The sequence below is a fragment of the Stomoxys calcitrans genome, chromosome 1 (assembly GCF_963082655.1).
Source record: "Stomoxys calcitrans chromosome 1, idStoCalc2.1, whole genome shotgun sequence".
Lineage (NCBI taxonomy): Eukaryota > Metazoa > Arthropoda > Insecta > Diptera > Muscidae > Stomoxys > Stomoxys calcitrans.
Window position 1 is genome coordinate 239,926,211 of NC_081552.1, and position 26,307 is coordinate 239,952,517.

Consider the following 26,307-nt stretch of genomic DNA (forward strand, 5'->3'; position numbering starts at 1 on the left):
ATCTGCAGCTGCATCATTGCTCGGCTGACATGGATGAATTAATGTCATGTGCCTGGCTGCTGCTGCTGACAATGAAATAGAAATCACATTTTCATTAAATCCTGCTCCACTTTCAACAAAATATGAGCATTTCACATTGAGGACATTCATCTTTGCACAGAGATTTGAAATTTTGATGCTAACAGGCGCAGCAGAATCTCTCACAAAATGTATTACATACAAAATTTGTGTGTCAATGCCGACAGTGGTAGTCGTAAACATTTCACCAACATTTTGAAGGTTTTTCTCGATGGTCTTAAATTAGGTTAATTTGGTGTTCGCCAGGGGTTTGTTGAAAGTTAAAGCAGGAAAATTTGGAAAAAAGGAAATGTGTATTCTATTTCAGACAATAAAAAGACAATAAATGCGCCTTTTATGGGCCCAACACCTTAAATCGAGAGATCGGTCAGCTATATTCAAATCTGGCCCAGTCGGGGCGAAATTGAAAAAGGATGTCGATGGCCCCAACACAACCAACTGTCCCAAATTTCAGCAAAATCGGATAATAAATGTGGTTTTTATGGGCCTAAGACCCTAAATCAGCGGATCGGTCTATATGGCAGCTATATCTAAATCTTGACTGATCGAGTCCAACTTGAAGAAGCGTGTCGAAGGGCTTAACACAACTCCTTGTCCCAAATTTCAGCAAAATCGGATAATAAATGTGGCTTTTATGGGCCTAAGACCCTAAATCGGCGGATCGGTCTATATGGCAGCTATATCCAAATCTGGACCGATTAGAGCCAAGATTCAGAAAAATGTCCAAAAGCCTAACACAACTCACTGTCCCAAATTTCGATGAAATCGGACAATAAATGTGGTTTTAATGGGCCTAAGACACTAAATCAGCGGATCGGTCTATATGGCAGCTATATCCAAATCTTGACCGATCGAGGCTAAATTGAAGAAGCATGTCGAATGGCCAAAAGCAACTCACGGTCCAAAATTTCAGCAAAATCGGATAATAAATGTGGCTTTTGTGGGCCTAAAACACTAAATCGGCGGATCGGTCTATATGGCAGCTATATCCAAATCTGAACCGATCAAGGCCAAATTGCAGAAGGATGTCGAGGGCCTAACACAATTCACTGTCCCAAAATTCAGCCAAATCGGATAATAAATGTGGCTTTTATTGGCCTAAGACCCTAAATCGGAGGATCGGTCTATATGGCAGCTATATCCAAATCTGAACCGATCAAGGCCAAATTGCAGAAGGATGTCGAGGGCCTAACACAATTCTCTGTCCCAAAATTCAGCCAAATCGGATAATAAATGTGGCTTTTGTGGGCCTAAAACACTAAATCGGCGGACTGGTCCATATGGCAGCTATATCCAAATCTAGACCGATCTGGACCAAGTTAAAGGAGGATGTTTGAGAGCCTAACACAACTCACTGTTCCAAATTTCAGCAAATTCGGATAATAAATGTGGCTTTTATTGGCCTAAGACCCTAAATCGGAGGATCGGTCTATATGGCAGCTATATCCAAATCTTGACCGATCGAAGCCAACTTGAAGAAGCATGTCGAAGGGCCTAACACAACTCACTGTTCCAAATTTCAGCAAAATCGGAGAATAAATATGGCTTTTATGGGCCTAAGACCCTAATCGGCGGATCGGTCTATATGGCAGCTATATCCAAATCTGGACCGATCTGGACCAAATTAAAGGTCGATGTCAAAGGGCCTAACATAACCCACTGTCCCAAATTACAGCAAAATCGGATAATAAATGCGCCATTTATGGGCCTAAAACCCTAAATCGGCGGGTCTAAGACCCTGAATCGGCGAATGATGTACTCTCTGAAGCCGACCCAATCCGCCTTCTTCTGCTTGATAAATGTCCGGCGCTCAAAGGTTATGAAGTCGAGTGGTCGGTTGATGGTGAGAATTTTGGGTAGGTGATCAGATCCAAAGAAATTACGGCGTGCCAGGTTAAGTCACTCTGGAGATCAGAGGATGCAATGGACATGTCTGGCGAGCTGCTGCACCTCCTCGCAGTCCAGGTGGGAGCATCCCCATTCACCGTGCAAAACGTGGAGCCTTCAATCTACTCTGTCAAAGCTACGCCTCGGCTTGCCAGGTTAAGTCACTCGGGAGATCAGGGGATGCAATGGAAATGTCTGGTGAGCTGCTGCACCTCTCGTAATCCAAGTGGGAGCATAACCGTTCATCATGCAAAACGTGGAGCCTTCAATCTGCTCAGTCAAAGCTATGCTCCATCTCACCTGCGCTTGGCGCTAGTTACCCCAACATAGAGTGTAGGGGGATAGCAGTCGGGTCCGGATCTGCCGCTATAGACCTAGGCAGCGTAAACAAATCGCCGTGGTTGTTGTGTCCCACTTAATAACCAAGTTTACAGGCCCGACACTAGTGGCCTACTGTCGAGCCATAATCGCCTGGTTCGCCTGGAGACTTTAATGCCCATCACTTTTCATGGCATTCTCTCCTAGGTCTCGCTGGTCGTTACCGGCGATTTGTTTACGCTACTTAGGTCTATATCGGCAGTTCCGGACCTGACTGCTATCCCCATACACTCTATGTTGAGGTCACTAACGCCAAGTGCAGGTGAAACGCGTCTATACTGCACGGAATGGTGTACCTGGAAAGCCAATCCCCCACCTTCACTCCTTAAGCGGTCCTTGTAACCATGACGACTGTGTAGGTTGCAGCTGTTGGTTAGCTTTGTCTCCTGGATCGCTGCTACCAATATGTTCTTCCGACTCATAAAATCTACTATCTCGTTGATCTTATATCGGAGACCGTTGCATTTCAATTCCAGAAATGATACACATCCCGGCACTGGCCTGGCAATCTTCGGGCCTGGGCTGCAGAGTCTAGTCCTCGACTCTGAACCCACGATGGAGTCGAAGTATTAAGCTGGCGTTGGAGAGCGGTTCGCAGTGCTCAACTCCGCCTCAAATTTTGTCAAAATTTCATCTCTATTGAAAACTAGCTGGCCCGCTCCGCTGCGCTTTCTTTCACTCTCTTATTTTATTTAAATTTCGCGTAAATCGCCCACTCATCGCCGAGAACTGGTATTTTTGAAAAACGGGTAAGGGGAGGACCCGCCCACTAAAATTTGAATGTAAGGTTAGGTTTAAGTGGCAGTCTGCCATCATTCTCACTCAAACGTTTTCGTCCATTGTGATACCACAGGAACACAAGAAGGGAGATGCATTCTGGTTCCTACCGTTGAACCATCCAAATCGCTTTAAAAAACAGACAGGTGCTCAAAAAATTGAGAACCTAAAGTGGAACTCCTTCTGACTGCCAGTGCAGAACACACACTCATAGAATGTTTGAGTTTTATATCTACCTCATTCTCTTGGGTTTGGTGGTGGATTGGAGTAGCCAAACCCATTGCCCCGAAAGTGGGGGCAAAGGCGGTATATATGTGTGGGGGGTATATGAAACACTTGTCCTCTTTGGGGCATGGACCCTTAAAACTATCAATATCGAGCTCCACTCTCTTCAAGATCCAAATTATCATGGAGAGCAAATGCCTATTAGTTGGGGGTTGTTATGGGGGTGGGACGTCCCCTAGATAGTTGGTCCCGAATGTTGACTTGGTGCTCTACTCCCAAATACCTTTAATTTGAGACCCATATTTCCGTAGCAGACATGTACGGTTGGGGGGTGTTTTGGGGGATGGGGCGGCACTCAGTGACTTGGCTCTGAAAATATCTATCAGATTCCTGTTCTATTCTAAAATACCTCTTAATTGAACTCCACATTGCAATTGTCAGTAAATAAGTCATATTTAGGTGGTGTTATGGGGGTGGGATGGCCCCTTAGACACTTTTCACGAACATTGATATCAGATTCGTGCTTTACTTCCAAAGACGTTTCATTTGAGCCCCATATTGCTTTGGTCGTAAATATGTCTTCTTTGGGGGATGTTCTCGGGGATGGGCGGACCCTCAAACACTTGGTTCGACATTTGGATATCGGATACGTATTCTACACTCAAATTCCTTTTATTTGAGCCCCATATTGCCATGGTCAGAAAATAAGTCCTATTTGGGGGTTTTTTGGGGTAGGGGAGGACCCCCAGAAACTTGGTCCCACATTTGGATATCAGATTCGTATTCTACTTGCAAATACCTTTCATTTGAGTCCCATATTGCCATGGTCAGTAAATAAGTCCTGTTTCCTGTTTGGGGGGTGTTTTGGGGAAGGGGAGGACCCCCAGAAATTTGGTCCCACATTTGGATATCAGATTCGTCTTCTACTCGCAAATACCTTTAATTTAAGTCCCATATTGCCATGGTCGGTAAATACGTCCGATTTAGGGGTATTTTGGGGGTTGGGGGTGGTCCCCCATACACTTGGTCCGACAATTGGATATCAGATACGCTTTCTAATCTTAAATACATTCCTTTTGATTGCCATATTGTCGTGATTGGTCTTTATATATATTTGGTAGGTTTTGGGGTGGGGCGCCCCCCCTAGTTACCCCATCCGAAATTTGGATACCAAATTTTTGTTTTTATGTTACTATAAGAGAGCACACAAAAATTTCGCTTAAATCGCACCACCCATCTCCGAGGTCTGGCGTTTCTGAAAATTAGGGTAAGGGGGAGGGTCCTCCCCCCTTCAGATATCAAAAAATTTAGTACCCTATTTTCACCACAGGATCATTATGCATTATCAGTGAAAATTTCAAGAATGACCGGTTAAGCCGTTTTTGGGTCTATAAGGAACACACAAAGAAATATACATACAAACATAAATTGATTTTTGTATATAAGACCGTCGTGATATTCTAATCTGATTTGGCCATGTCCGTTTTTCTGACCGTCTATCTGTCTGTCGAAAGCTAAAAAACTTTCTAAGGAGTAAAGCTAGACGCTTGAAATTTTGCACAAATACTTGCTATAAGTCTAGGTCAGTTGGGATTGTAAATGGACCATATCGGTCCACGTTTTGATATAGCTGCTATACAAGCCGATCTCGGTTCATGACTTTTGAGCCTCTAGAGGACGCAATTCTTATCCGATTTAGCTGGAATTTTCAATGAGGTATTTTATTTGGACTTCCAACAACAGTGCAGAGTATGGTCCAAGTCGGTTCATAACCTGATATAGCTTCCATATAAAATGTCAATCTCCCGATTTGACATATCGAGGGCGCAATTATACAATTTGGATTTTTGCATGTAAAGTTGAGTACGACTTCCAACAGCAGTGCCAAGTATGTTCAAATCGGTCCGTTACGTGATACAGCACCCATTTAAAGTGATCACCCGATTTGACTTCTTGAGCCTCTAGAGAGCTCAATTACTATCCGATTAAAGTATTTACCGGTCTATAACCTGATATAACTAAATATAAAGTCATTCATAGAACCTGCCACAAGTGGTCCATTGTAGAGGGTATGTAAGATGTGGACCCTCCGAACTTAACACCTTTACTTGCTTTACTTTTCAAGTCAAGCTCCGTTAGACAGACGAATGATCCGCTGCATTTCTAACAGTTTCAATATGAACATCTCATATAAGTTCTAAAGTTTCAAGGTCACCTGTTTGAGTAGAAAGTATTCTAAACCGAAATATTGTAAATGGAGAAGTCACTACTCGATTTAAAGTTTTTCGGTTTAACAGATTTAAGACTATTTTAGATTTTTTTATACCCACCACCGAAGGATGGGGGTATATTCATTTTGTCATTCCGTTTGCAACACATCGAAATATCCATTTCCGACCCTATAAAGTATATATATTCTTGATCAGCGTAAAAATCTAAGACGATTTAGCCATGTCCGTCCGTCTGTCTGTTGAAATCACGCTACAGTCTTTAAAAATAGAGATATTGAGCTAAAATTTTGCACAGATTCTTTTTTTGTCCATAAGCAGGTTAAGTTCGAAGATGGGCTATATCGGACTATATCTTGATATAGCCCCCATATAGACCGATCCGCCGATTTAGGGTCTTAGGCCCATAAAAGCCACATTTATTATCCGATTTTGTTGAAATTTGGGACAGTGAGTTGTGTTAGGCCCTTCGACATCCTTTGTCAATTTGGCTCAGATCGGTCCAGATTTGGATATAGCTGCCATATAGACCGATCCTCCGATTTAGGGTCTAAGGCCCATAAAAGCCACATTTATGGTCCGATTTCGCTGAAATTTGGGACAGTGAGTTGTCTTAGGCCCTTTGACATGTTTCTTTAATTTGGTCCAGATCGGTTCAGATTTGGATATAGCTGCCATATAGACCGATCCTCCGGTTTAGGGTCTTAGGCCCATAAAAGCCACATTTATTATCCGATTTTGATGAAATTCGGGGCAGTGAATTGTGTAAGGCCCATCGACATCCATCGTTAATTTGGCTAAGATCGGTCCAGATTTGGATATAGCTGCCATATAGATCGATCCTCCGATTTATGGTGTAAGGCCCATGATAGCCACATTCATTATCCGATTTTGCTGAAATTTGGGACAGTGAGATGTGTTAGGCCCTTTGACATATTTCTTCAATTTGGTCCAGATCGGTTCAAATTTGGATATAGCTGCCATATAGACCGATTTCTTGATTTATGGTTTTGGGCCCATAAAATGCTCATTTATTGCCCGATGTCCCCGAAATTTGGAACAGTGAGTTAAGTTAAGCCCCTTGACATACTTCTGCAATATCACACAGATCGGTCCAGATTTGGATATAGCTGCCATATAGACCGATATCTAGGTTTTAGGTTTTGGGGCCATAAAAGACGCATTTATTGTCCGATGTCGCTGAAATTTGAGACAGTGAGTTTGGTTAGGCTCTTCGACGTCCTTCTTCAATTTTGCCCAGATCAGTCCAGATTTGAATATAGCTTAAGGGAAAATTTGGGACAGTGCTTAGTGTTAGGCTCGTCGATATGTTTATGCAACTTGGCCCAAATCGGTCCAGATTTTGATATAGCTGCCATGTACACCGATATCTCGATTTAAAGTCTTGGCCCCATAAAAGGCGCATTTATAATCCGATTTCACTGAAATTTGACACAGTGACTTATGTTCGGCTTTTCGACATCCGTGTCGTATATAGTTCAGATCGGTATGAGGTATATGAGTATAAGGTATGAAATTTTCACCGAATTTTGATGAAAGGTGGTTTACATATATACCCGAGGTGGTGGGTATCCAAAGTTCGGCCCGGCCGAACTTAACGCCTTTTTACTTGTTTTTTTTTTTATTTTTAGAAAAATATTTAGGATTCAAACCCAGGCGTTTAGCGTCATAGGCAGACATGCTAACCTCTGTGCTACGGGACCATATGCTATGGAACATGTGGATAAATTGTGTATCGCATGACATAAATTTGAGGGAGAAAGTGGCACAAGGCATTTTATCGCCACTCCTTTGGATGACAACCGTAAATGACCTATTACGGATGCTGACTGAGGAGGGATTTAAACCTGATGTTGTAATACTTCTAAGGGGTAAGGATCCGAAACAGCTCTGCAGAAGGGCCGAAAGGGTCTTGCAGAAGGCACACAGTTTTGGGCATTATGTAGACGGGCCGTAGGCTCGAAATGGGGCCTGATTCCGAGGATGGCCCACTGGCTCTTCAGGAGCGTGATCAGGCCAATACTTACTTACGGCTCAGTAGTTGGGTGGACTGCTATGGGGAAAAAGTGCAACATAAAGACCATACAACGAGTTCAGAGAACATGTTGTCTTGGCACAGGCGGAGCGATGAGGACCACGTCCACTAGGACACTGGAGACTATTCTAGATATCCGAGCCATTGGCATACAGATTAAATGTGAGGCAGCCACTGCAACTATTAGACTTGAGGCGATGGAAGAATGTATTGAGGATGGGAGTAGCTCATACCATCGCGGTATAATCGAGGCGACAATAGCAAACATGGAAGGGGGGAGGTTTCCGATTGGATACCTGAGATATACCTTGAGATCGAGTGCGAGGCTCTGCTGGCAACGGCGCAGTCTTGAATTGACGGAACCCTAGTATTGCCATCTAGAAAATCATGTTACACGAATGGATCATAGCTAGAGGACAGAGCGGGCCTATGGGTCTACATTGAGAAGCCAGGGACTGAGATCTGTTTTAGACCGCCTGACCATAATACGGTCCTGCAGGCGGAGAACCGGGCGATCACGGAATGCGTGAGGTGGTGTGGTACTAGCGCGATGACGTCAAGCGTGAACTTTATCTTTACGGACAGTAAAAGACAATCTTGCTGTGTAAGAAAAAAAGTATGGCAAAATCCGCATCGTTTGGGTATCGGGCCATAACGGAGTAATGGGGAATGGAAGGGCAGACGATTTATCAGGTGAAGGCCAGAGGACTACCGTCAACAAATTTGGTTAACCCGAAGCCTTCGGGTTGACGCAATCCGAGCTAAGGGAGTGGGCGACCATGTAGAACAGCGAAACGGTCGGTAGGACGACGAAAATCTTATGGGTGGATCCAGATCGTGAAAAGACGAGGCTATTACCGAACGGAACTAAGAAAGAGGTCAGTATAGCTATTGGTATCATAAGGGGACACATAGGACTGCGAGTTCACTTATGTAAAATCGGTGCGGCAAGTAATAGCATGCGTTTTGCATGCGGGGAAGATTATAAGATGTTGGAACATTTCCTATGTCATTGCACGGCTTTCGCGTCGAACAAATACCGGTACTTAGGTGTTGACACAATATCAGACATGAACCAACTTAGGGGAGTGGTATTGAAAACAATTAAGGATTTTGTTAGTAGCACGGAATTCCTAACTAAAAATTTTTGTTTTTTGGGGTTACTTTGTTGTATTTGGATGGCACAACAAACCGATTACTGGCTTCGGTGTATGTCCATAGTGGCATGGGGCGGATTAAAATCCGCACCCTCTTTTCAACCTAAACTAACCTAATTTGAATCCTACTTAGCATGGATGTTGGAAGTCATAACTTAAGCCTTTGTTCCAAATTTCAGCCAAATCGGATGAAAATTGAGCCTTCCGAGGGCTCAAGAAGTCAAATCGGGAGATCGGTTTATATGGGAGCTATATCCAAATCTGAACCGATATGGCGCATTTTCAATCCCCAAGGACCTTAAGCGGCTAGCTATCGGCGCATTCGACCGCTATCGTGATTTCGACTGACGGACGGACGGACATGACCAGACCGACTCAGAAATTTGAGACGATCAAGTATTTATATACTTTGTGGGGTCTTAGATCAATATTTCGAGGTGTTACAAACCTAGTGACTAGATTAGCATACCCTCATCCTATGGTGGTGGGTATAAAAGTTTATTTTCCCTTCAAACCATTATCCTATTCAACTGCTAAGTAGAAAATATGCTGGTATCTCACAACACATTATTGACATGTTGCCACAAATGTGCGTTGTTGCCATTTCAAAATATGCATCCAACATAAGTAACAACATGTCGAACATATTTGGCATTGAAGTCATCGATGTATGTATGGAAATCCAAAGTGAGCAATATTCCCAGTAAGTGCAGTGAATTGTGATTAATCATAACACAAGTCAAGCATATCCCCAAGGATTCTGTGTTTGCCCCACATATGGGTATTCGGGGAAAATCAATTGCGGAGAGAAATAATGAAGTGTCCTCCACACTACACTCCACATGCATTCAAGTGTAAGAGCAGTAATTAATGTAGGTTCATTCCATGTTGTATCACTGCATGGTAACAACGAACATTGAACTGCCATGGTACACTCATCTTTGTATTGATACGGAACCATACGGTGTCATATGGCCTATGCGATATGTGATGGCGAGCCCACACATACACCAATGTAATTATGTTGGAAGGACAATGAATGAATCCCCCCCTCTAAATATTTACTCGAAGCATGTACTATGCCTAGAGTACAATGATAAATTAGTAAATAATTGTTGTGGATGTTCAGTGTGTTGCTACCATTCCATGATTACATGTAGGCTTAAACAGGGATATTAATGGGTGGTAATCCAACAAATTTCTAGAAGATATAAAATGGGGCGTAAAATTCATTGGATGGTTGATTACAAAGATCAATTAAGTCTGTGTGGTTATTCGTGTTGGAATCATTGGAATTCACATCAATGACCATTAGATAGAAGATATATAAGAGAATGCTTATTTGGGTAATGGGTAATGGAGGTTAGGTAATGGCTTATTTTAGACATATCCTTCAGTCAATCTTTCCGTCTGTCCATCATAATCAGAATACAGCATTTCAAAATTAAACTTTCGCCCTATTACTTGATAAAGACGATTTTCATTTTGTCTTTGTTTGTCGGTTTGTTTGTTTGTTCCGCATAGACTCAAAAACGCCTGAACCAATTACCTTGAAATTTTCACAGATTGTGAAGGTTGGTCTGGTAGGAAACATAGGCTATATAATTTTTTGATATCGGGAGGGGGGCGGACCCTCCCCCTTTCCCGAAAAGTACTATCCAAAAATAAAAGTGGACCGATTGGGACAGTATGGGATTTAAATGAAAGATATTCAAGAGTCGAGTACGAATTTCATAATAAAAGTTGGGTCCAAGAACCTGTGGGGCCTCCCCAGCCCCAAAACCCCTAAAATGAGTTTGTTTGACCATCATAACAATATGGGACTCAAATGAAAGGTATTCGGGAGTAGATTACGAATATGGTCAGGAAGTAGGAATAGGCTATATCATTTTTTGATATCGAAAGAGGGGGCGGACCCTCCCCTTTACCCGAAAAGTACTACCCAAAAATAAAAGTGGACCGATCGGGACAATATGGGATTCAAATGAAAGATATTCAAGAGTAGAGTACGAATTTCATAATAAAAGTTGGGTCTAAGTACCTGGGGGGCCTCCCGAGCCCCAAAACCCCTTAAAATAGGTGTAATTGACGATCATGACAATATGGGACTCAAATTAAAGGTATTCGGGAGTAGTTTACGATTATGGTCAGGAAGTAGGAATAGGCTATATCATTTTTTGATATCGAGAGAGGGGGCGGACCCTCCCCTTTACCCGAAAAGTACTACCCAAAAATAAAAGTGGACCGATCGGGACAATATGGGATTCAAATGAAAGATATTCAAGAGTAGAGTACGAATTTCATAATAAAAGTTGGGTCTAAGTACCTGGGGGGCCTCCCCAGCCCCAAAACCCCTTAAAATAGGTGTAATTGACGATCATAACAATATGGGACTCAAATTAAAGGTATTCGGGAGTAGATTAAGAATATGGTCAGGAAGTAGGAATAGGCTTTAGAATTTATTGATATCGGAAGGGGGCGGACACTCCATCGTTACCCCAAAAATTAAAAGTGAAGCGATAAGGACAATATGGGTATCAAATGAAAAGTATGCGGGAGTAGTTAGCGAATCTGGCATACAAATTCATGTCGAAGTATAGGGGGTCACCCCACCCCCACAAAAACGCCCAAAATGAACGCATTAGTCAATCACGGATATATGGGACTCGATTTGTTTTTTCCGTATTCCGACTGAAAAACGGCAGAACCGATTTTCTCCAAATTTTTGCACATTGTGTAGGTTGGTCTGGAAGGAAACATAGGCCATATAATTTTTCGGTATCGGAAGGGGGACGTACCCTCCCCCTTATGCCAAATATACAACCCAAATTCAAAAGTGGACCGATCGGGACAATAAAGATATCAAATGCAAGGTATTGGAGAGTAGAATACGTTACGATACAATACGTGGTATTCAAATTTGAGTTTATGTACCCAGCGGGTCGCTATAACACCACAACTCCCTCAAACAGACATATTGGATGTTCATTTCAATATGGGGCTTAAATCAAAGGTATTCGGGAGCAGATTTCGAATCTGGCATACAAAGTCAGATCGAACGCCATTAGACCCATTATGACTATATGATACTTGGCTGAACCGATTTGCATAGATTGTGTACCTTTGTCTCGAAGAAAACATTTTTAGATATCGGGTGCGGGCGGACGCTCCCCCTTACCCCAAAAACGCCACCCATATCCGAAAGTGTTTCGATGGGCACAACAAGGGTACCAAATGAAAGGTATTAGAGACCAGAAAACGAATGTGGTATTAAAATTTGGGTCCAATACCCAGTGGTTCTCCCCAATCCAAAAACTCACTCCTCTAAACAGATATATATTTGAAGTTCATGTCAATATGGGACTCAAATGAAAAGTATTAGGCAGTAGATTTCAAATATGGCATGAAACATTAGGTTCAAGTAATGGGAGGTCGCCCACCCCCAAATACCCCCACAGGGGCATATTAACCGACCATGGTTATATGGGACTCAAATGAAATGCATTAGAGAGTAGATTACGAATATGACATAAAAATTTGCGTTCAAGTCTAGGTGGAGCTTTTCCTTCTCAATATACTTCAAATAGATTCTTTGACCCATTATGACACAATGGGACTAAAATGAAAGGTATTTGAGAACAGAAAACGAATTCGATATCCAATTTTGCAGCCAAGTGTTTAAGGGTACGCCCTAAAGCACCCCCTTAACTGAACTTCTATTTTCAGTGAAAAGTGCCGGTGGCAGCCCCAGTCCTAAAACACCCTCCAAACGGTTCATGTTTATCGGCCATGGTAATATGGGGCTCAAATTAAAGGGATTTTAGAGTGCAGCACAAATTTGATATGCATATTTGAGTCGAAATGTCTGAGGTGCTATCCCTCCCCTAAAGATCACTTCTCATTACCCTTATTTTTATAAACTCCAGGAATCGAGCAGGACAAAACTTCTCACACCTCAATGAGTGCTTTCCGATTCAAGTTTAAACTCAATGATAAGGGACCTTTTTTTATAGCCGAGTCCGAACAGCGTCCCGCAGTGCGACACCTCTTTGGGGCACCGCTTTGTCCGAAGTTCTCGCCAGGATTCGAACGCGTTCAGCGTCATAGGCTAAAATGGCACGAATTCGATATCCGCATTCAGGGTGAAGTGTCCCCACCCCAAAAAGATATTAGAGAGTTACAGAAGGCGCAGCGGAGCGGAGGTCACAGAATTTGACTTGTAAAGTGCATATAAGGCTATCAAAATTTCCATAAAATGTGGAAGTGGTAGGTTTTATTATGAGGGAAAAAAGAGAAAATTATTTAGCCTTGGATTGTTAAGCTGGTTAAGGAACCTGGTTTTGCATAAGAAGGTTATTCCCAGTATGGAGTGGGTGTCACTATGATAACACCTTAGGGCAGGGATTTCTCACTCCCTCTGTGGATTCTTGTTGTAGATGGAACTCTCGATAAATTTTTTGATATTTTCAGGGTATATGCTAACGTGAATGGCATGGTTATTCTTGCCACAGACAAATTTCTGTCTTAGGTATCCCAGACTATGAATGGGGTTCTAGGGTGCGTAGTGTCCTGGACTGTAACTTCAGGGTTTACGTCACGTGAACGGAATTAGTACTCTGTTCACGTAAAAGAAAAGTTTTCGAGTTTATGCTACCTCATTAATATGGTATATCGGAAGACCAATTTATATACAATTAAGGCAACGATTGGAACAACAACCAGCAAGAATGTTGGCAGTCATGCATATAATTTAGTTGCAAAACTTCACCCAAATAGGATTATCAGTTTGTACAACTTTTGGACTTATATTCGACTAAAATTTGTCTGAGTGAGTCTGTAAAAGACTACCACGCTAACCTAACTTAACCTTACCCTAGGCACCGATTAGAGCAACGTATAAATGTTGGCAGTCAAAGAGGTATTTAGGTTCCATACTTACAAAATCACTCTTGTACACTAATAACCTCATCTTCTCACGATCCGGATCCCACATAGGATTCTCAAAGTCCTTCAGACCGTTTCACTGTACCATATATCGGATATCGGACATCTATATCAGACTATATCATGATATAGCCCCATATAGACCGATCCGCCGATTTAAAGCCTTAAGCCCATAAAAATAACATTAATTATCTGATTTTGCTTAAATTGAAGACAGCGAGTTGTGTCCCCTCGAAATTTTTCTGCAATTTGGCCCAGATCGGTCCAGATTTGAAAATAGATGCCACATAGACCGATCTCTCGATTTAAGATCTTGGGCCCATAAAAGAAGGATTTATTGTCCAATTTCGCTGAAATTTTGGGACAGTAAGTTGTGTTAGGCCCTTCGACATCTTTTATTCAATTTGGCCCAGATCGGTTCAGATTTAGATATAGCTGCCATATAGACCGATCTTTCGATTTGAGGTTTAGGGCTCATAAATAGCGCATTTATTGTCCGATGTCGCCGAAATTTGGGAAAGTTAGTTCTGTTAGGCCCTTCGATATCCATCTTTAATTTGGCCCAGATCGGTTCAGATTTGGATATAGCTGCCATATAGACCGATCTTTCAATTTGAAGTTCAGGGCCCATAAAAAGCGCATTTATTGTCCGATGTCGCCGAAATTTGGGAAAGTGAGTTCTGTTAGTCCCTTCGATATCCATCTTTAATTTGGCCCAGATCGGTTCAGATTTCGATATAGCTGCCACATAGACCGATCTTTCGATTTGAAGTTCAGGGCCCATAAAAAGCGCATTTAATGTCCGATGTCGCCGAAATTTGGGAAAGTTAGTTCTGTTAGGCCCTTCGATATCCATCTTTAATTTGGCCCAGACCGGTTCAGATTTAGATATAGCTGCCATATAGACCGATCTTTCGATTTGAGGTTTAGGGCCCATAAAAAGCGCATTTATTGTTCGATTTCGCCGAAATTTGGGACAGTGAGTTGTGTTAGGAAGTTCGACATCCTTCTTTAATTTGGCTCAAATCGGTCCTGATTTGAATATAGCTGCCATATAGACCGATCTGTCGATTTAAGGCTTTAGGTCCATAAAAGGCGTAATTATTGTCCGATGTCGCCGAAATTTGGGACAGTGAGATGTGTTAGACCCTTCGACATCCTTCGTCAATTTGGCCCAGATCGGTCCAGATTTGGATATAGCTGCCATATAGACCGATCCTTCGATTTAGAGTCTTAGGCCCATAAAAGCCACAAATATTAGCCGATATTGCTGAAATTTGGAACAGTGAGTTGTGTTAGGCCCTTCAATATACTTCATCAATTTGGCTCAGATCGGTCCAGATTTGAATATAGCTGCCACATAGACCAATCACTCGATTTAAAGTCTTGGCCCATAAAAGACCCATTCATTATCCCTGTTTGACCACCTGCGGTCAATGCATACTGATCGGATGAGAACCCATTGTTTATGTAGGTCGGTTGGCATTGTTAATGAACCTCATCAATTCATGTTTATATATAGAGCTCCTATAAAAATCGATGGTCCGTTTTAGCTTCTTGAGGCCGCAACAGGCCTTTATAGGCTGATGCACCCGACCATGACGGTCGGTCGGTACGGTCCATATCGGTCCATAAATTGATTGATATCTCCCACATATGTATTTCAAAATTTCCACTCAATGAAGTGGAGGGTATCAAAGATTAGGTACAGCCGAACTAAACGCTCTTTAATAACATTTTCAAGGTCATTCGGTGAAACGCTTTGATTTTTAGACAAAAATTGCTAGCCTATAATACATCGAGGTACTATTGGGTTGCCCAAAAAGTAATTGCGGATTTTTTAAAAGAAAGTAAATGCATTTTTAATGAAACTTAGAATGAACTTTAATCAAATATAATTTTTTAAACTTTTTTTCTAAAGCAAGCTAAAAGTAACAGCTGATAACTGACAGAAGAAAGAATGCAATTACAGAGTCACAAGCTGTGAAAAAATTTGTCAACGCCGACTATATGAAAAATCCGCAATTACTTTTTGGGCAACCCAATAGTTCCCCCAATTTCCCTATATTCTCAATGAATCAATCTCAATTCCCCGGTAGCCAAGTTGCTCGGATTGCCAGTGCGGGGGTTGAAAGTTTCAATTCGCACCAGAGGGTTTGATCTGTGGCTACTGTCAGAATGGGCTTAAAATTGTCTAAGTTAGTCTTTAAAAAACTGCCACTCTTACCTTATCCAACTACTAATTACATTCCCAGCGCGGAATAGCTGTAAGCCCCACACAGGCTGAAACATTGAGGTCCGATCTGTGTGATCTTCATTGCTGTCACGAGAAGCTTAGCTGCGAGCGCGTTCACAGGTTGCGCATAGTGGAATGCACCATATGGAGTCGCTGCAACTGCAGTCGAGGACAATCAGTGGCATCGAGCGGAGAGTCTCAGTGAGAAACCAGCTGGCACCGGCTCTTGCACAAATACTGAGTACCTATGATGCTCGAAATGACAAGGCGAGTTATTAGCGCCTTTCAATAACCAATGGCCTCCCTGTTCCCGCTGCGATCGGTCCTTTGGACCAGAACGAGCTTGGTTACCTTCAGGAGGAGGATCGCCAACTCCACATGAAAATGTAGCTGCAAATGCAAATTTTGCCCAAATTTTTGCTTGGTCACCTTCAGGAGGAGGATCGCCAACTCCACATGAAAATGTAGCTGCAAATGCAAATTTTGCCCATGAACATTCCACTAAGGAACAGGGGCAAACTTCTCACATATCAATGAGTGCAGCCCGATTCAAGTTTTAAGCTCAATGAAAAGGAGCCTCCTCTTTATAGCCGAGTCCGAACGGCGACACCTCTTTGGAAAGAAGTTTTGCATGGCATAGTACCTCACAAAAGTTGCCAGCATTAGGAGGGGGAAACTACCGCTGAAAATTTTTTCTGATGATCTCGCCAAGATTCGAAACCAGGCCTCTAACCTCTGCGCTACGGTGGCCTACAACAACTGGAAAACCAATTATGCCAGAAACCTTTTAAAGGAAAAATCATTCTACACCCAATAGTTGTCTATAAAAGCAAATCAATGTCATTTTAAACCGTAGATGTTTAACTTAACAATGAATTTTTAACTTAAAAAAATCTTCATAAGACTCCCTAAACTATCCTGCCAATCGTTTCCGTTTGGCAACGACTCATTGCATTTAAATGAAATTACCCATTAATACAAGCGTTAAAATGGCAGTTGCCAAGTAAAGAGAGCATCTAACCGCATTAATTTCTTTACATCAACCACCAACCAACGCTGTTCACATATCGTCGTTGTGTGTGTTGGTGACTTGAGAATTTCCGTATCCTACAACATATCCTCGGTAAACGCCATCATCGATGGAAGTGAAACAAACGAGTGAACATAATGTCACACCATTAACTGCACTTAACAATTACCACTATTCCCGGGTGTGGTTAAGGCCAGCGGGGAATTCGGCGAGCGAGGAGAGGGAGAGAGCGAGAGAGTGCAAACCAAAGGAAACACGTGGTTTGTGTGGATGTGCAAGTATTTCACCTCGATTAATTCCATTTTGCACATACTTAAAGCAATTATAACTAATTCAATTGTGCAATGGCAGCAACAGCAACAGCAACAGCAACAACCAACAACAGTTGGCGCAACACTCACATCAATGAGCCAAAGAACGATTGAATGAGAAAACGACACACAAAATAAACACTCTGACGCTTTTTACCAACAACACACAGACAACACTAAAAGGTATCATTGTGTATGTGTGAGTGTTTTGTGAAATAAAACGGAAAAAGGAAACTCAATTCAATTGCCTGCTGAAATGTGCACTGACTGAGCTCAGTCAGCTAAGCCAAAATAGCGCAGGGAGAGGAGATATTCGATATTGAAGGCAGTGTTGCCAAACCGATTGAGAAATTGCAATATTTTGGTGTAGAAATCCCTGTCGATTTAGAAATCCAGAAGGTAAACTGGATTTGGTTGGCTCATATCCTACGCCGATCAAGCGATGGTATAGTGAAAAATGTCCTACTCTGGAATCCGCAAAGACAGCGAAAGAAAGGACACCCGAGAAACACCTCCGCTGTACGAGAAAAAAGAATTGGAAACAACCCATATATCGTCGAAACAAGCCAAGGCTTAGGCCAACCATAAAGTTAGAGGGAGACAGAGCTTGTTGATGCCCTATGTTCACATCCACCGAAGGATGGGTCGTTCCGTTTACAACACATCGAAATATCCATCTCCGATCCTATAAAGCCAATTCGAATAAGAATTGCGCCCTGTGGAGGCTCAAGAAGTAAAATAGAGAGATCGTTTTATATGAGAGCTGTATCAGGCAATAGACCGATTCAGATCATAATAAACACGTATGTGGATGGTCATGAGAGGATCCGTCGAACAAAATTTCAGGCAAATCGGATAATAATTGCGACCTCTAGAGGCTCAAGAAGTCAAGATCCCAGATCGGTTTATATGGCAGCTATATCAGGTTATGAACCGATTTGAACCTCATTTGACACAGTTGTTGAAAGTGAGAATAAAATAAGTCATGCAAAATTTCAGCCAAATCGGATAGGTATTGCGCCCTCTAGAAGCTCAAGAAGTCAAGACCCATGATCGGTTTATATGGCAGCTATATCAGGTTATGAACCGATTTGAACCATACTTGGCACAGTTGTTGGATATCAAAACAAAACACGTCGTGCAAAATTTCATTCCAATCGGATAAGAATTGCGCACTCTAGAGGCTCAAGAAGTCAAGACCCAAGATCGGTTTATATGACAGCTATATCAGGTCATAGACCGATTTGAACCATACTTGGCACAGTTGTTGGATATCACAACAAAATACTTCGTGCAAAAATTCATTCAAATCGGATAAGAATTGCGCCCTCTAGAGGCTCAAGAAGTCAAGACCCAAGATCGGTTTAAATGACAGCTATATCAGGTTATGAACCGATTTGAACCATACTTGGCACAGTTGTTGGATATCATAACAAAACATTCATTCCAATCGGATAAGAATTGCGCTCTCTAGACGCTCAAGAAGTCAAGACCCATGATCGGTTTTTATGGCAGCTATATCAAAACATGGACCGATATAGCCCATTTACAATACCAACCGACCTACACTAATAAGAAGTATTTGTGTAAAATTTCAAGCGGCAAGCTTTACTCCTTCGGAAGTTAGCGTGGTTTCGGCAGACAGACGGACGGACAGACGGACGGACAGACGGACGGACAGACGGACGGACAGACGGACGGACAGACGGACGGACAGACGGACGGACAGACGGACGGACAGACGGACGGACAGACGGACGGACAGACGGATGGACAGACGGACGGACGGACGGACGGACGGACGGACGGACATGGCTACATCGACATAAAATGTCGCGACGATCAAGAATATATATACCTTATGCGGTCCCATACGAATATTTGGAGTAGTTACAAACAGAATGACGAAATTAGTATACCCCCCATCCTATGGTGGAGGGTATAAAAATAGAGATATTGAAACTTTGCACAGATTCGTGTTTGTCCATAGGCAGGTTAAGTTCGAAGATCGGGCAACATCGTGATATAGCCCGCACCTGCTCAGTCCACCCTCTGTCTATGTTAGGCGGATGTGTCCGGGCAGTTCATGGTTCAGAAAGATATGAAAGACGCCTACTCCTTCGGGGCTTCTATAGGATTTGTAGCCTCCACAACAAATTTACCAAAAAAATGCCAATTTCAAAACTTTGCCCAAAAGGGGTATTTTGGAAAAAAATTCGGGCATAATTTTCTCACACGGCATATTTTTTATTAGTTTTTTCGATTTTCTCCCACTGTGGATCGGTCGGAAGAGACTGCCAGGCCAGACATGCCAGTTTTTGAATTCGGCTTTGCTGGGATCCTGTCATGAGGAAAATGACAAGATAGCCGGGAATGGGTAGCTTAGAAAAGTCATGCTACAAAAGCAACGAAGCTACCCTGTGCGAGCTTGTCAGTAGGAGAATTGATTTCAACGTTGTTAAGGCCATGATAGTCAGTTTGACACTCAGAAGAACGACACTTTTCTTAGGGCTAATAAAGTACAATGGCTTTGCGCTGAGGTTAGTAGGCCCACCGATGACGCTGAACCCCTGGTTTCGAATTCTGGAGAGAAAATCAGAAAAATGTTCAGCAGTAGTTATCCCCTTCGTGGAGGCCACCGTAGCGCAGAGGTTAGCATGTCCGCCTATGGCGCTGAACGCCTGGCGAGAACTTCACAAAAAATCTTCAGCGGTGGTTATCCCCTCCTAATGCTGGCAACATTTGTGAGGTAATAGGCCAAGTAAAACCATCTCCCCAAAGAGGTATCGCACTGCTAAACACCGTTCGAAAATGCCTGTAAAAAGAAGGCCTGCAGAATATGTGGAGATTAAAAGGAGTTAGAGACGGTGGTGCCGATCGGGGAGGCCGACGTGACGAAGAGGTTATCATATCCGGGTTCAAAAGCCCGGCTTAAACATCAGAAATATGTTCAGCGGTGGTTATCCCCTTACTAACGCAGGCTTTTATGGTATTCTGCTTAAAAGTTCTCTACCAAATGGTGTCGCTATGCGGACGCCGGTAGAGGAGGCATAAAAACGGAACCCCCTTAACACTGAGCTTATAATTTAGTCGAATTGTACTCATGTATGTGAGAGAAGTATCCCTTGTTTCCTAATGGAATCTTCAGGGGAAATTTAGTTGTTAGCATATAGGAGTAGAAGTTTCAGTTCCCTAAAATCCTCGAACTACCAGAGCTTTGGGCGAATCTTTTGAATTGTAGATTACTAATCTTTTGGCCGGTATCTCACGAATAAAGGCTTCAATGTTGCCTTCCAATGCGTCAATTGAAGCGGGCTTGTCTGTATGGACATGAGTTTTAACATAGCCCCACAAAAAATAGCTTAAAGGTGAAAAATCGCACGATCTAGGCGGCAAATTGACCGGTCCCAAAAGTGCAATAAAATGTTCCCCGAACCCGCCTCTCAATAAAACCATTGTTGCGCGTGCTGTGTGGCATGTGGCACCGTATTGTTGAAACCACATGTCATGCTCTTCCATTTTGGGCAAAAGAAAGTTGGATCTCATCTCACGGTAGCGCTCACTATTCACAGATACGTTACGATTCGCATCATCTTTGAAGAACTACGGTCCAATGATGCCACCAGCCCATAAACCGCACCAAACTGTGAGTTTTTCTGGATGCATTGATAGCTCTTACAATGCTTCTGGCTGATCTTCACTCCAAAATCGACAATTCTGCTTTTTTACATACCAATTGAGCCAAAAATGAGCTTCGTCGCTCAATGGAAGAAGTGCCCGATGAACTTTCTTCACAGAGCACGCATTTTGATAACAAAATTCAATAATTTGCAAGCGTTGTTCGTTTGTGAGACGATTCATGGTTAGAGACCAAACTGAAGATGTTTGATGGTGAAACAAAACACGAAGCGTGCGGGAGCTGTTTAAACCAAATTTGATAGAAATTTTTTATAATTTAGGTTAGGTTCGGATATGTTAAGTAGCCGAGTTGGTAGCGTACTTGAATTGCCAGTGCAGGGGACGTGGGTTCGATTCCCCCCAGAAGCCTTGGTCTGTCGCTACTGTGGTATCACAATGGACTTAAAATTGTCTAAGTGAGTCTGTAAAGAACTGCCACTCTTACCTAACCTAGAATATGTTGGAAATAAGGGTTCGAATATTAATCCGCCCCATGCCACTATGGACGTGCACCTAAGTCAGTTATCGGCATGTTGTGCGCTCTAATTCTATGATTTAAACTTTTTGTTTTTATACTCTCCACCATAGGATGGGTGTATACTAATTTCGTCATTCTGTTTGTAACTACTAGAAATATTCATCTGAGACCCCTTAAAGTATATATATTCTTGATCGTCGCGACATTTCATATCGATCTAGCTATGTCCGTCCGTCTATCTGTCTGTCTGTCGAAAGCACGCCAACTTCCGAAGGAGTAAAGCTAACCGCTTGAAATTTTGCACAAATACTTCTTATTAGTGTAGGTCGGTTGGTATTGCAAATGGGCCATATCGGTCCATGTTTTAATATAGCTGCCATATAAACCGATCTTGGGCTTTGACTTCTTGAGCCTCTAGAGTGTGCAATTCTTAGTCGATTGGAATGAAATTTTTCAGGACGTGTTTTGCTATGATATCCAACAACTGTGCCAAGTATGGTTCAAATCGGCCAATAACCTGATATAGCTGTCATATAAACCGATCTTGGGTTTTGACTTTTTGAGCCTCTAGAGTGCGCAATTCTTTTTCGATTGGGATGAAATTTTGCACGACGTGTTTTTTTATGATATCCAATAACTGTGCCAAGTATGGTTCAAATCGGTCTATGACCTGATATAGCTGTCATATAAACCGATCTTGGGCCTTGACTTCTTGAGCCTCTAGAGGGCGCAATTCTTATCCGATTGAAATGAAATTTTGCACGACGTGTTTTGTTTTGATATCCAACAACTGTGACAAGTATGGTACAAATCGGTCCATGTTTTGATATAGCTGTCATATAAACCGTTAATGGGTCTTGACTTCTTGAGCCTCTAGAGTGGGCAATTCTTATCCGATTGGGATGAAATTTTGCAAGACGTATTTTATTCTTACTTTCAACCACTGTGTCAAATAAGGTTCAAATCGGCTCATAACCTGATATAGCTGCCATATGAACCGATCTTGGGTCTTGACTTCTTGAGCCTCTAGAGTGCGCAATTCTTATCCGATTGGAATGAAATTTTGCAGGACGTGTTTTGCTATGATATCCAACAACTGTGCCAAGTATGGTTCAAATCGGCCAATAAGAGGGAGCAATTCTTAGTCGATTGGAATGAAATTTTGCACGACGTGTTTTGTTATGATTTCCAACTACTGTGCCAAGTATGGTTCAAATCGGTTCATAACCTGATATAGCTGCCATATGAACCGATCTTGGGTCTTGACTTCTTGAGCCTCTAGAGGACGCAATTCTTAGTCGATTGGAATGAATTTTTGCACCACGTGTTTTGTTATGATATCCAGCAACTGTGCCAAGTATGGTACAAATCGGTTCATGACCTGATATAGCTGTCATATAACAGATCTGGGGACTTGACTTCTTGAGCTTCTAGAGGGCGCAATTCTTATCCGATTGGAATGAAATTTTGCACGACGTGTTTTGTTACGATATCCAATAACTGTGCCAAGTATGGTTCAAATCGGTCCATAACCTGATATAGCTGTCATATAAACCGATCTTGGGTCTTGACTTCTTAAGCTTCAAGAGTGCGCAATTCTTATCCGATTGGAATGAATTTTTGCACGACGTGTTTTGTTATGATATCCAACAACTGTGCCAAGTATGGTTCAAATCGGTCAATAACCTGATATAGCTGTCATATAAACCGATCTTGGGTTTTGACTTCTTGAGCCTCTAGAGGTCGCAATTATTATCCGATTTGCGTTAAATTTTATACGAAGGATTCTCTCATGACCATCAACATACGTGTTTATTATGGTCTGAATCGGTCTATAGCCCGATACAGCTCCCATATAAATCGATGTCTCTATTTTACTTCTTGAGCCCCCAAAGGGCGCAATTCTTATTCGAATTGGCTGACATTTTACACAGGTCTCCAACCTATAGTTAAATTGTGGTCCAAACTGGACCATATCTTGATATCGCTCTAATAGCAGAGCAAATCATTGCTTATATCCTGTTTTGCCTAAGAAGAGATGCCGGGAAAAGAACTCGACAAATGCGATCCATGGTGGAGGGTATATAAGATTCGGCCCGGCCGAACTAAGCACGTTTTTACTTGTTTTTTTTATTTTTTTGCAAACTGTTACAGGTTATTGTTTAATCGGCAACACTGTTCCTCGGCTAACCAAGGAAAAGTGTAATGGCATGAACAACACATGGCATAAATGTAATTATTTCCCAACCTATGGTTGGTTGGTTAGCATGAAAGAGTTGAAGAGTTCACACACGCACGCACACACTCACAATTGGCCCTCGCATGCAAATAGAATGTTAAATAAATACACTTTCATTTTATATGAAAGCAGTTCCATACACACACGCACACACACATATCCACCAGTACGCATAATACATGGACATTTACAGTCCTTTTTTGTCAGAATGGCATTGAGCAGAGCTTTTGATTTCCACATGAATAAATCTAAACAAAAAAGGTATCCTCTCTTTCATGCCGTAGTGTTTGTGTGAGTGCTGTTCACCGTTACCACACACGCATATACAAAGAATAGGTTAATTACAACGGTAGCTAGACAAGAGTATTTTAATTTTGCCTCAACATGCTACCACACACACACACACTCATATATATATTGGCACATTCTCACACACATCACCTTCTCTAATTTGCTTTAATACCTTTATAGACCACACATAAAATGCCAAAGTTGCTAATGTTGTTAATTGAGGCATGAGAGCTTCTTGTTTCGGTAACAGCATTGCTGCTAATTGAAATCAAAAGGAAAATTACCTTCGGAAGCAGACAAAATTAATTTCATGTCTATTTTAATGAATTGACGACATAAAAGGATTTTCGATTTTTTCATTTTCAATGTTGATAAATCTACGAAGGATATGAATATGCAATGTCATGGAATATCAAAAGGGGAAAGGAGGGTAGTGGTTTCTCAACATCTTCTTTGCATATATCTGCATATTTTTATTCAAAATATTTAAATAATGAAAAATGTTACAATGGCATGACAAATCAGGGAAATCATTACGAAATTTGGTCCTTACGCTTTAACCAAACAGTTATATTTTCCAATAGATGAGTATGTCTTAACTAGACGATGGATATGATGGATAAATCTTAAGGAAATCTCCTAAATCTTAAGGAAAGTCCTGACAACTACAGCATAACTTTCTAGGCTGAGCGCGTGTTTGGAATAAGGAAACCTTACAGAAACCCTAAAAAGACCAACTGGGAGCAGTTCAAGGAACATATGCAGCAGCCGAGGCCCTCGTGCCTATACCACATCTAAGGAAACCGAAATCCGCAATGGATCCGTACGAGCAAAGGATCTTAGAACGTTGTCCAAGAAGTGTTAAGTTATTTTGAAAAGAGAATGCGGATATTAATCCACCCCATGCCAGTATGAACATACACCAAAGCCAATAATCGGCTGGTTGTGCGCTCGGAATACTAACAAGTAAAAATGTGCTAAGTTCGTCCAGGCCGAATCATATATACCCTCCACCATGGATCGCATTTATCGAGCTCTTGCCACGGTATCTCTTTAAAAAAGGATAAAAGAAGTGATTTGCTCTGCTATTAGAGTGATATCACGATATGGTCCGGTACGAACCACAATTCAATTATATGTTGGAGACCTGTGTAAAATGTCAGCCAATACTAGTAAGAATTGTGCACTTTGGGGGCTGAAGAAGTAAAATAGGAATATCGGTTTATAGGGGAGCGGCATTAGGTTATAAATCGAATTATGCCATTTTCGACACGTATGTGAAAGGTCATAAGAGAAGCCGTTGTACAAAATTTCAGGCACATCGGATGACAATTGCGCCCTCTAGAGGCTCAAGAAGTCCAGATCCCAGATCGGTTTATATGGCAGCTATATCGGGTTATGGACCGATTTGAACCTTACTTAGCACAGTTGTTGGAAGTCATAACAAAACACCTCATGCAATATTTCAGCCAAATCGGATGAGAATTGGTCCCTGTAGAGGCTCAAGAATTATTCCAACCATATTTAGCACAGTGTTTGGAAGTCATCCCAAAACCCCACGTGCAGCCAAATCGGATAAGAATTGTGCTCTCAGTCTCAAGAAATCAAGTTTTGAGATCGGTCTATATGGCAGCTTTATCAAAACTTGGGCCAATATGGAAAGTACCTCATTCAACTTTGGACGTCGTGAACCGATATGGCTCATTTGCAATCCCCGACGACCTACATCGATATTAAGTAACTGTCCAAAAATTTCAAGCGGCTACCTTTATGCGTTCGACGTGATTTGGCGTGATTTCAACAGACGGACGGACATGGCTAAATCGACTCAGAACGTCGAGACGATCAAGAATATATATACTATATGGGGGTCTTAGACGAATATTTCGAGGTGTTACAAACGGAACGACTACATAAGTAAACCCCCATCCAATGGTGGTGGATATAAAAACTGCAATGACTTATAGCCAATACTACTAGACATGTCCCTCCGTCTGTCTGTAGTAATCACGCTACAGTCTTTAAACATAGAAATATTGAGCTGAAACTTTGCACAGATATTTTTTTTTGGCTACAAGAAGGTTAAGTTCGATGATGGGCTATATCGGACTATATCTTGATATAGACCCCATATAGACCTATCCTCCGATTTAGGGTCTTAGGCCCATAAAAGCTAAATTCCCTATCCGATTTTGCTTAAATTTGGAACAGTGAGTTGTGTTAGGCCCTTCGATATCCTTCATCAATTTGCCCCACATCGGTCCAGATTTGGATATAGCTGCCATATAGACCGATCCTACGATTTGGGGCCTTA

The 26,307-nt window shown here is 42.0% G+C and overlaps 1 protein-coding gene across 1 annotated transcript in view; it reads right to left on the bottom strand.

Moving 5' to 3' along the window:
• The window catches only part of LOC106091669 (uncharacterized protein DDB_G0271670), a 219,055-nt gene that overhangs the window by 12,025 nt on the left and 180,723 nt on the right, over positions 1 to 26,307 (bottom strand). The window lies entirely within an intron of this gene.